This window comes from Bubalus bubalis, chromosome 3, assembly GCF_019923935.1.
Source record: "Bubalus bubalis isolate 160015118507 breed Murrah chromosome 3, NDDB_SH_1, whole genome shotgun sequence".
Taxonomy (NCBI): Eukaryota; Metazoa; Chordata; class Mammalia; order Artiodactyla; family Bovidae; genus Bubalus; species Bubalus bubalis.
In genome coordinates, this window is record NC_059159.1 from 44,846,966 (window position 1) to 44,858,459 (window position 11,494).

The window sequence follows — 11,494 nt, forward strand, 5'->3', positions numbered from 1 at the left end:
CATAACTGAGTCACTTGGTTGTACAGCAGAAATTAATACAACATTGTAGATCAACTATACTTCAATAAAATGGAAACAAAACACTGAAGCATCAGTTTGGGTCTCAAGCCTGCCAGCTTTCTCAGGGAATCAACACCACTGGCTCTCTCTGACCTTCAGACTCAGAGGGAACGACACCCTGAGCTCTCCTGGGTTCTTAATCTCACTGACTCACCTGAAGATCTTAGGACTTGTCAGCCTCCATAATCACATAAGCCAGCTCTTTGTAATGAATCACTTCATCTGCACACACACACCCTATTGCTTCTATTTTTCTGGAAAACCCTGACTAGTGTGGTGGCCCAGAGAGAGACAGTGACTTGACCCAAGCTCCTCAGCATTGCAGAGGAAGACACAGGTGCTCAGCTTTCAAGCACAGCCTCCTCCTATTCCCCCTCACCCCAATTCACAAGGACTGGGACCCTCGTTACAGAACAGCACCCCCTAGCGGCTTCAGCCAAGGTGGGTTCCGCCCAAACAGACTGGACATCCACTCAGGACGCCAGGATGGAGCATGCGTGTGCAGAGTCGCAAAGACCTGGGTTGAAAATCCAGCTCCTCTGCAGACTAGCTCTGTGGCCTCAGCACTTTGCCACACCGCTCCAGGCCTCGGTGAGCACCTCTGAGCACTCCCATTTTAATGGGAATCATATCAGCACAAAGCTGTTGGAGGATTAAACAAGACACTGGTAGTCCAGTAACCAGCACAGGGCCTCGTCCATCAGTGAATCCCAGGGGGTGTTCTTTCTCTCCCCTATTCTGCTGTTGTTTTGTTGTTGTTATTTAGCCACTAAGTCGTGTCTGACTCTTGTGTGACCCCGTGGACTGTAGCCTGCCAGGCTCCTCTTTTCATGGGATTTCCCAGGCAAGAATACTGGAGTGGGTTGCGATTTCCTTCTCAAGGGGATCTTTCCAACCCAGAGATCAAACCCGGGTCTCTTGCATTGCAGGCAGATTCTTTGCCACTGAGCCACAGGGGAAGCTCCTACTCTGTTAATTCTCCCTTAATCTCACCAGGTGATTGAGAACCATTGACTGGGGCAGTGGTGAAAATCTGTTAAGTCCATTAAAGTCACCTGAAAAGGCTTTGAAACATACCAAGGTCAGGTCTGTGCTGCTCCAGCGCCTCTCGTTTTTAACCCCGTATCCCCCAAGGAGGATACTCAAGTGCAGTCAGGGTGAGAACATCTATGCAATCACCAGAATTTCTCACCCTTCATGCTCCCAGAAAACTAAGCTGGGAGGACTCATAAGGGGGCCTGGGGCTGGGCATGGGGCCAGTCAAAGGCAGCTCCCTATCCCTTCATGGCCTGATCTCTCTGTCCTGTGACGCCAAGACGAAACTCTCCTCCTCTGCGTCCCTGGAGGGGCTGAGCCTCATAACGTGGGCGGCACTCCCAGTGGAGATATTGAACATCAAACCTGCCTGATGCCTCCCAGGTTCAGTTCCTTCATCTGCAGGGTGGGGAAGCATAAACTCACAGGAGAAAAACCCCAGCACAGTTCCCAGCTCCAGGACCTCGTCTAAAGTTCAAGGCTTTCCATCACCCAGCCGCCTCCTGCATCTCCACACATGCTACCCACTTTGCCTAGAATGTGCTCCTCACTTTTGCTACCTGAAAACTCCTACTCATACTTCAAAGCCCTACTCAACTGTCATCCCCCACTTGGCAGACTCCTGTAAATCAGGGTTCTCAGAGACTACAAAAGCCCAATTCAAGCTTCACGATGCAGAAAAGTGATGTTTTTGGCTTTCCCACCTGGTATCCAGTCATTCCTCTCCTGCTCTTGATGCCAGCTTCCACCTTGTCTTCACTCTCCAGCGGGCTCACTCCACATGGTGACTAGGTGGCCAGCAGCATCTCCAGCCTCACAGCCCACCAGTGAGCAGCCCCAGCAGCATGGGAGTTTCCCTGACCCAGTGGTAATTCCAGGCCTAGGCCCGAGGTTGCTCTCACTGGCCTGGCTTGGATCCCATGCTTCTCTCGGAACCCAGTGGTTGGTATCAGAAATGTTCTGATGGGCCAAACAGGCTGGAGGTGGCGTGTGCTCAGCCTCGGAGCCTGAGGATGAGCTGGGCCCACCTCCAACCAAATGCAGGGAGAGCAGGAGCTGTGATTCCCAAAGGGATTCTGGAAGCAAATACCAGATGGAGGAACAGGAACTCGGGAACTTGGTAAAATCAACCTGCAGCCTCCAGCCTACCAGGGTCAGGAGCCCTCCTCTCCACTCTGGAAGGCTCCGAGTGCCCCCACATCAGAGCAGAGCAGTCACTGCGTGGACTTGGCCTTGCAACCGTGGCTGCAGAACGGAGCTCTGTGAGGCAGAGGCAGTAGCCTAGACACATTTAAAACAACCAGCAAGATGGCAAATCTCTGACAGCTGAGCAGGTTTCGCCTTGACTGGGGAATTAAGCTCCCTGGGGCCAGGCGGTCTCCGTATAGAGAACACCTGTGAAAGGTGGACACTGGATGGTGGGAAGGAAGTCAGGGAGAAGAGAGAGCAAAATGGCTCCTTTGGATAAAATCAGGAATTTGGCAGCCCAGTAAGGAGCTGGTGGGAAGGCCTGAGATGGAGGGGAGGAGAGAAAGCTGGGGAACACCTTGGGAGGCAGACTCGAGGCCACGAGGCAGCCAGTGTCTCCCAGAGGCTGGAAGAAGACAGAGCATTAAGAGTTAAGGCTGGGCTGAGCGGGCCATCCCCCTTCTGACTCCTTCAGGTTTTCAGTGAAAGTGAAAGTTGCTCAGTCATATCCGACTCTTTGGGACCCCATGGAATTCTCCAGGCCAGAATACTGGAGTGGGTTGCCTTTCCCTTCTCCAAGGGATCTTCCCAACCCAGGAATCAAACCAAGGTCTCCTGCATTGCAGGTGGATTCTTTACCAACTGAGCTAGGTTTTCAGTACTCATCTGCTAATACCCCACAGCCTGTGCTGGCAGCTGATGAATCAAGGGAAAATTCCAGATTCTTTGGTAGACTCCATACAGGGCGGAGAAAAGAAACCAGGTCTTGGAGGAGAGGTGTAGCAAAAGCAAGACTTCCATGGAAATGTTCTAAATGCCACTGAATTATACATTTTAAAAGTTAGAATGGTAAATTTTATGTATATTTTATCACAATCTCTTTTTTAAATTTTTTTTAATTGGAGGAAAATTGCTTTACAATGTTGTGATGGTTTCTGCCATACAACTACACAAATCAGTCATAATTGTATATCACCTCCCTGATATAATTTGCAATGAGAACAGACTCATTTGAAAACACCCTAATGTTGGGAAAGACTGAAGGTGGGAGGAGAAGGGGACGACATAGGATGAGATGGTTGGATGGTATCACCGACTCAATGGACATGAGTTTGAGTAAACCCGGGGAGCTGGTTGATGGACAGGGAGGCCTGGCCTGCTGCAGTCCATGGGGTCGCAAAGAGTCAGACATGACTGAGAGACTGAACTGAACTGAATCACCTCCCTCTTGAACCTCCCTCCCCTCCCCAATCCCACCCCTTTAGCTCATCACAGTCTTTTTTAAAAATGACAATGATCTACATCAGTGGTACCCAACATTTTTGGCACCAAGGACTGGTTTCACGGGAGACAATTTTTCCACGGACCTGGAAGAGGGGGTGGTTTGGGGATGATTCAAGTGTATTCCATTTACTGTGCACTTTACTTCTATCATTATAACATCAGCTCCACCTCAGATCATCAGGCATTAGATCCCAGAAGCTGGGAGGCCCCTGACTACATGGTCGGGCATGGGGGGATGGAGCAGAGGAGAATCCAGTAGACAGAGGGAACCAAAGCTAGACGCAGTGTGGGGAAGGAGAGGGTGGGAGGAATTGCAAGATCAGGACTGACATATATACACCACCATGTGTTAAACAGATAGCCAGTGGGAAGCTGCTGTATAGCACAGGGAGCTCAGCTCTGCGCTCTGTGATGACCTAGAGGGGTGGGAGGGAGTAGGGGGGAGGGAGGCCCAAGAGGGAGAGGACATGTGTATACACACATATATATAGCTAATTCACTTCAATGTACAGCAGAAACTAACACAACATTGTAAAGCAATAAAATTAAAAAACAACAACAAAAAAGCGAGAGGTCCCAGAAGAGAAACCTAGACGTGGGACGGGGGCTTCAGTAAAGCCACCACCACGCACACACTTGACTTGGAACCAGCTTTCTTAACCATTAAGGAGAAGGGCGCTGTCACATGGCTCAAACACAGGCATTGTTTGGCTGTCACATGGTTCCATTCCACTAGCTTTGAGCTGATGGTAAACCTAATACCGTATCTTATTGATTCCCAGATGCCCACCTTTCCACGATTCCACAAGCCTGAAAGTGGCGTGCACCTTACAATCAGCAATACTGCACAGCTCGCAGCATTGTTTCTTGTCAGCACCTGAAATGACAACGCTTCTTACCATCATCATCAGATCTTGGGTTCTGTGGAATCCTGTCAAGAAGGAGAACAAGAGCCACGTGGTCTGTTTCAGGGAAGGGAACTTGGACAGATCCGCATCCTCACAGAGCACAGAGACACGCTGACTGTAATACTGGGGGGCATCGACTCCATCAGCCCGCTGTCCCACCACTTCTATTTTATTAAGTCTGACCCCAGCCTGCACAGCTGGGAAAGATGTGTCTCAGAAACGGAAATGAGTTTCTCAGATGTGCGATGTTTGCAGAGGAAGTGAAACATGGTGTTTATTCCGTGAGCCCTGCATCCTGCAATTAGGAGGTGCCCGTGACCCTCGGAGGGCCACACCAGACTCAAGGCCCCTCCAGGGCTGGGACATGATGTCTTTGTGTGTGAGGGGTGGGGACAGTTAGCAATCACCTTGGAAATGCTCTGCCCTCCCTGTAAGGAAGTGCTGTCTTACCTTAAGGTCAGCAAATCCAGGCTCCTTCCCCAGGTGCCTTGCGGCTCCCTCCCTGTTAACCCTCTGCCTGCCGGTGAACCCTTGGGCCCAGCCTCTCTTATTCTGGCCGCACACCTGGGACCCCACTGGGAGGAAAACAACCCGGATCTCATTAAGGCCCAGGAGACTACAGCTGAGCCCAGCCCTCGGCAGCAGGCAGCATGGTGTGGCTTAAGTACCAGGGACATAGGTCCCCTCCCCCTTCCCTTCTCATCCCACACCTCTAGGTTGCCACATGTTGATGTATGGCAAAAACCATCACAATATTGTAAAGTAATTATCCACTAATTGAAAAAAATAAAATATATTTAAATAAATATAAAGAATCAGAGACAGAGTAGCCTAATAAAATATCTGGGTGTCCTACAACTTGATTTGCTAAATCTGGCAACCTTAATGAGGTGAAAAAGTAAAAGTGTTAGTTGTTCAGTGGTATCCTACTCTTTGGGACCCCATGGACTGTAGCCCACCAGGCTCCTCTGTCCATGAGATTCTCCAGGCAAGAATACAGGAGTGGGTAACCATTCCCTTCTCCAGGGGATCTTCCCAATCCAGGGATCAAACCAGGTCTCCTGCATTGCAGGCAGATTCTTCACTGTCTGAGCCACCAGGAAAGTACAGGGGCAACACAAACGCCATGAATCTCTGGACCCCTGTGGCCAGCACAGAGGCTCCAGGTGAGGGAGGCAGTTTTTCTCCAGCTCCTTCACACATCTGTCCCATTCGCCTTTCTGCTGTGAGCCTCAAAAGCTGCTCTTTCAAACCTGAGGATTCAGCTGTGAGCCTGGCAGGGCCTAGTTCAAGGGCACATGGGTTGGCAGAATAATGGCCCTGAAAGACAACCAGGTTCTGACCCCCAGTACCTGTGAATGTTACCTTCTGTGGCTTAAGGCAGGGGTCCACACCTCTAGATCTCATACCTGATGATCTGAGGTGCAGCAGGGAATATTATATTCCCTGATGCTGGGAAAGACTGAGGGCAAGAGGAGAAGGGGGCAACAGAGGATAGATGGTTGGATGGCATCACTGACTCAACGGACATGCGCTTGCACAAAGTCAGAGAGATAGTGAATGACAGGGAAACCTGGCATGCTGCAGTCCATGGGGTTGCAAAGAGTCAGACATGACTTAGCAACTGAACAACAACATATATATGTAATAATATTTATATAATATAAAAATATATTTAATTGTATAATATAAATATACTTATAAAATAATATATTATTATACTACTGATGTGATAATAATAGAAATAAAGTACATAATAAATGTAAGGTGCTTGAATCATCTCAAAACCATGCCCCCTCTCCCTGGGCCCATGGAAAAATTGTCTTCCATGAAACTGGTCCCTGAGGCCAAAAAGGTTGGAGACCACTGGCATAAGAGACTTTGCAGATGTGATTAAGAATTTTGAGATCATCATTATCCAGCATGGACTCCAAATGCAGCCCTCATATAAGAGAGTAGCAAAGACTTGGCGACAGAGGAGGTAGGAGATGTGACCACAAACAGAAGCAAGAAATTGGAGTGATGAGAGGAAGGGGTCACAAACCGAGGCATGCAAGAGGCTTCCCCAGGCTAGAGGCAGCAAGGAAACCCATCCTCCCCTAAAGTCTCAGAGGAAGGGAGAAACAAATTGAATCTAGCTCAGTGAGACCATTTCAGATTTCTGGGCTCCAGAACTGTGAGGAGGTTAATTTGTATTGTTGTTTGTTTGTTTGTTTGTTTGTTTTACATTTTATTTTATTTGTTGTTGTTTTAATTTTATTATTATTTTTTTTTTTTTTACTTTACAATATTGTATTGGTTTTGCCATACATCAACATGCATCCGCCACTGGTGTACATGTGCTCCCCATCCTGAACACCCCTCCCACCTCCCTCCCCATACCATCCCTCTGGGTCATCCCAGTGCACCAGCCCCAAGCTTCCTATAGCCTGCATCGAACCTTGACTGGCGATTTGTTTCTTATATGATATTATACATGTTTTAATGCCATTCTCCCAAATCATCCCCCCCTCCCTCTCCCACAGAGTCCAAATGACTGTTCTATACATCTGTGTCTCTTTTGCTGTCTTGCATACAGGGTTGTCGTTACCATCTTTCTAAATTCCATATATATGCGTTAGTATACTGTATTGGTGTTTTTCTTTCTGGCTTACTTCACTCTGTATAATAGGCTCCAGTTTCATCCACCTCATTAGAATTGATTCAAATGTATTATTTTTAATGGCTGAGTAATACTCCATTGTGTATATGTTCCACAGCTTTCTTATCCATTCATCTGCTGATGGACATCTAGTTGCTGCCATGTCCTGGCTATTATAAACAATGCTGTGATGAACATTGGGGTACATGTGTCTCTTTCAATACTAATAGATGGAGAAATATACCATGTTCATGAATCAGAAGAATCAATATAGTAAAAATGAGTATACTACCCAAAGCAATCTATAGATTCAATGCAATCCCTATCAAGCTACCAATGGTATTTTTCACAGAGCTAGAACAAATAATTTCACAATTTGTATGGAAATACAAAAAACCTCGAATAGCCAAAGAAGAATGGAACTGGAGGAATCAACCTGCCTGACTTCAGGCTCTACTACAAAGCCACAGTCATCAAGATAGTATGGTACTGGCACAAAGACAGAAATATAGATCAATGGAACAAAATAGAAAGCCCAGAGATAAACCCATGCACCTACAGACACCTTACCTTTGACAAAGGAGGCAAGAATATACAATGGAGAAAAGACAATCTCTTTAACAAGTGGTGCTGGGAAAACTGGTCAACCACTTGTAAAAGAATGAAACTAGAACCTGGAAAATCCCATGGATGGAGGAGCCTGGTGAAAAGTTGTTGTTGAATCACGCAAAGACACCGGGATTCTTGGCCCCTAGAGGAGAAGAATTCAATCCGGGGCCAGAGATGAGGCTTGATCGCTCAGAGCTTTTGTGTAATAAAGTTTTATTAAAGTATAAAGGAGATAGAGAAAGCTTCTGACATAGGCATCAGAAGGGGGCAGAAAGAGTACCCCCTTGCTAGTGTTAACAATGAAGTTATATAATTCAAAGAATGTCTGGAGGTTGTAAAGACCTCATCAGACCTACTCCCATAATTTACATTTTAAGATAACACTGTCCTCAGGCAGGATACATCCTTGTAAAGACCAGGTCTACTCCCATAATTTACATTTTAAGATAACAGAAGGTTTAATCCAGAGACTGTCCTTAGGCAGGATACATTATTGTTATATAATCCTAAGGAATGTGGAGAAAGAAAAAAAGTTTGTCCTTTCTTCCTCCTTGAGAATTCCAGACCCCTCTCTCCTTGGGGACCCTTAGACTCCTTATCAACCCACCTAGGAAATGACTCTGTCACTGGTAGGCTGCAGTCCATGGGGTCGCTAAGAGTCAGACACAACTGAGCGACTTCACTTTTACTTTTCTCTTTCATGCATTGGAGAAGGAAATGGCAACCTACTCCAGTGTTCTTGCCTGGAGAATCCCAGGGATGAGGGAGCCTGGTGGGCTTCCGTCTATGGGGTCACACAGAGTTGGACACGACTGAAGTGACTTAGCAGCAGCAGCAGAACACTTTCTAACACCATACACAAAAATAAACTCAAAATGGATTAAAGATCTAAACATAAGACCAGAAACTATAAAACTCTTAGAGAACATAGGCAAAACACTCTCCAACATACATCACAGCAGGATCCTCTATGACCCACCTCCCCGATTATTGGAAATAAAAGCAAAAATAAACAAATGGGACCTAACTAAAATTAAAAGCTTCTGCACAACAAAAGAAACTATAAGCAAGGTGAAAAGACAGCCTTCAGAATGGGAGAAAATAATAGCAAATGAAGCAACTGACAAACAACTAATCTCAAAAATATATAAGCAACTCCTGCAGCTCAATTCCAGAAAAATAAACAACCCAATCAAAAAATGGGCCCAAGAACTAAACAGACATTTCTCCAAAGAAGACATACAGATGGCTAACAAACACATGAAAAGATGCTCAACATCATTCATTATCAGAGAAATGCAAATTAAAACCACAATGAGGTACCATTTCAGGCAGTCAGAATGGCTGCGATCCAAAAGTCTACAAGCAATAAATGCTGGAGAAGATGTGGAGAAAAGGGAACCCTCTTACACTGTGGGTGGGAATGCAAACTAGTACAGCCACTATGGAGAACAGTGTGGAGATTCCTTAAAAAACTGGAAATAGAACTGCCATACGACCCAGCAATCCCACTGCTGGGCATACACACCGAGGAAACCAGAATTGAATTTGTATTGTTTTAAGCCACTTAGTGTATAGTAATTTGTCACCAGCTCCACAGAGCTTATGCTCAGAAGGGCCCACGCTTGGTTTAATGCTCTGCTGGTGCAGTCTTGAAATTCTAGTTTTTGAACAAGGGGCCCCACATTTTCATTTTGCACCAGGCCCCGCAGTAGCTGGTCCTGGGGCCTGGTACACCTGCAGCTTCCACCCTTACCCGCCCCCACCCCCGCCCCCAGTAAACCCAACACACCACCTGGAACATCAGTGTGACTCCAGAATGGGGCAGAACAGCCTTATTTTCATATCAAAGCAATCACACATTATAGGAGAGCACGAGAAAGTCACATAAATTAAAAGCTAAAATGAGAGACTCTCAATTTTTTTTAACATCAGGAAGTTTGCACATGAACGTGTGTGTGTGCTAAGTCACTTCAGTTGTGTCTGACTCTTTGCAACCCTATAGACTGTAGGCTGCCAGACTCCTCTGTCCATGGGATTCTCCAGGCAAGAATCTTGGAGTGGGTTGCCATGCCCTCCTCCAGGGGATCTTCCCAACCTGAGGATCAAACCCATGTCTCCTATGGCTCCTGCATTACAGGTGGATTCTTTACCACTGAGCCACTGGGGAAGTCCATCGGGAAGGTTACTCCTGGCCAAATGCTCAGGCTCTCAAGGGCTGAGCTATCTCCTTGGCTGTCAGGGATGCCCACCCAAGAGCAGCCCCAGTATTTCCCCCTCAACCCAGTGCACTCTACAATGCCACCACCTCCAGAAGTTTCTGAGCACTGATCACAGAGGGTTAGAGATCTGTTTCTCAGCTTATCCCTCTCAAAACCTCCCTGGGCTCTCCAGCCTCCCTCACTGCTCCTGTCCCTAATATGCACAGCGCTGGGGCATACATGGGGCACAGACCCTGTCTGGGACTTATTAGTCAGCAGTTCCAGCCTGAGCTCCAGGGTCAAGGTCATAGCTTGTTCAGCTGGTATTGGAATGAAATTGCATGGGCTTTGGAGTCAGATAGTTGAGGGTTCAAATTTTGACCCCACCAAGGACCAGGAATGATTCTTGCAGTCATTTAACTACCACCAAAGCACCTGCTATACGTCAAGAGCTGTTCTAGATATTGGCAATACAATGGCATGTTGGATTGTATGTTTTCAACTTGGCATAATTGCCATCTCCTTCTGTAGTCTGCTCTACAAAGGGAAAGACAAGAACCATATTTCCCAGAATCTCCTCCCCTGTATGTTTCTGGGTTCAAGGCTGTCAATGAGACAGATTCAAAGTGGTAGATGTGAAGCTTGTAGCAACTTCCAGATGTTAGTCACTCAGTCCTTTCCAATTCTCTGGGACCCAGGGACTTCAGCCCATCAGACTCCTCTGTGCATGGAATTCTCCAAGTAAGAATACTAGAGTGGGTTGCCATTCCCTTATCCAGTGGATCTTCCTGACCCAGGGATTGAACCCAGGTCTCCTGCATTGCAGGCAGATTCTTTACCATCTGAGCCACCAAGGAAGCCTACTTGCAGGCAAGTGTGCTAGCCAGCAGCGGCTTCCTGGAAGTTCTTTAAGATTCACAGCAGCTTCTGGGTAGACTCTTGAAAACTTCTTTCCTTGTTGCAACAGATTGAAATCATTGGCAACCAATTCCAGTATTTCTCAAAATTCACAGTGGCCTCTTGGAGCGCTCTTGAAAACCATCCACTTTTCCTCTCCCCACCTGTGGCTCCCCACCCCATCTTAACTCCCAACACCCTTCCAATAATTGTGAGTCTCCAATTCTACAGATTAAAACCCTTCAAAAGTGGAATCCATAGAGTAGTGTCTATTTTCCTGACCAAACCATAGCTGAAAAACAACAGCCCACAAATCAAAGAACCTGTCCTCAGGAGAACTTATACTTCTAGTGGGCAGAGTCAGGTCACAAACAATGAAAGGCATAAATAAGGGTAGGTTAGGGTACTCAGAGGGGCCCTTCTGGAGGCACTGACTTTTGAGTTGAGACCAAAAATGAGCTGAAGGAAGCCACCTGGGAAAGTGCAGAAGTTTCCAGAGGGGGAACAGCAAGTAGAAAAAGCCTTGATGTGGGAATGAATGTAGCATATCCAAGAAATAGCAAGAGTCTCTCACTACTAATCAAATTAGGAGCCACCACTAACGCTACCTCTACTTGTTTGAGAACCTATTACTGTCTGCAGTGATCTTACTTAGCGCTTTGTTGACTGGA

At 46.8% G+C, this 11,494-nt stretch overlaps 2 long non-coding RNA genes across 2 annotated transcripts in view; one reads left to right on the forward strand and one right to left on the reverse strand.

Annotated features, from left to right (window-relative positions):
- The window catches only part of LOC112583775, an 87,573-nt gene extending 82,658 nt beyond the window's left edge, over positions 1 to 4,915 (reverse strand). Inside the window, exon 1 of the long non-coding RNA XR_006549656.2 lies at positions 4,467 to 4,915. This is a non-coding gene — a long non-coding RNA (uncharacterized LOC112583775). The remainder of the gene's footprint in view (positions 1 to 4,466) is intronic.
- Positions 2,234 to 4,976, forward strand: LOC123332694. The gene is made up of 2 exons (XR_006549658.2): positions 2,234 to 2,713; positions 4,350 to 4,976. It is a non-coding gene; the product is annotated as an uncharacterized LOC123332694 (long non-coding RNA).
- The last annotated feature ends 6,518 nt before the right edge of the window (positions 4,977 to 11,494 follow it).